Genomic DNA, 490 nt, shown 5'->3' with positions numbered 1-490 from the left:
TGCTTGTAGAGAAAGGCCCTCGGCAGGGCTTGTTCTCCCAGGCTGGGTGTAATCAGCTGCACTGCCATTCACACCAACTCGCTTTCAGCATCGTCTAAGCCTGTTTTAGGGTCTCGATGATTCTGTGCAGCACTGAGAATGGCATAATAGTTCCACTCCCCACCAAAGTCATAGAGTCAAGAGAGAATGGTTTGGGTTGGAAGCGACATTAAAGATCACCCAGCTCCAACCCCCCTGCCCTGGGCAGGGCCACCTCCCCCCAGCCCAGGTTGCTCCAAGCCCCATCCAACCTGGCCTTGAACACCTCCAGGGATGGGGCAGCCACAGCTTCTCGGGGCAACCTGCCCCAGGGGCTCACCGCCCGCACAGGGAGACAGTTCTTCCTCACATCTCATCTCCATCTGCACTCTGCCCGTCTGAAGCCATTCCCCCTCGTCCCATCACTCCATGCCCTTGGAAAAAGTCCCTCCCCAGCTCTCCTGGAGCCCCT

At 58.0% G+C, this 490-nt stretch overlaps 1 protein-coding gene across 1 annotated transcript in view; it reads left to right on the top strand.

Annotated features, from left to right (window-relative positions):
- DOCK11 (dedicator of cytokinesis 11) overlaps window positions 1–490 on the top strand; it is a 71056-nt gene that overhangs the window by 26010 nt on the left and 44556 nt on the right. The window lies entirely within an intron of this gene.

Source organism: Charadrius vociferus, unplaced genomic scaffold (assembly GCF_000708025.1).
Source record: "Charadrius vociferus isolate BGI_N301 unplaced genomic scaffold, ASM70802v2 scaffold472, whole genome shotgun sequence".
NCBI lineage: Eukaryota > Metazoa > Chordata > Aves > Charadriiformes > Charadriidae > Charadrius > Charadrius vociferus.
The sequence above is the reverse complement of the archived record's forward strand: the minus strand, read 5'-3'. Positions and strand labels throughout refer to the sequence as shown.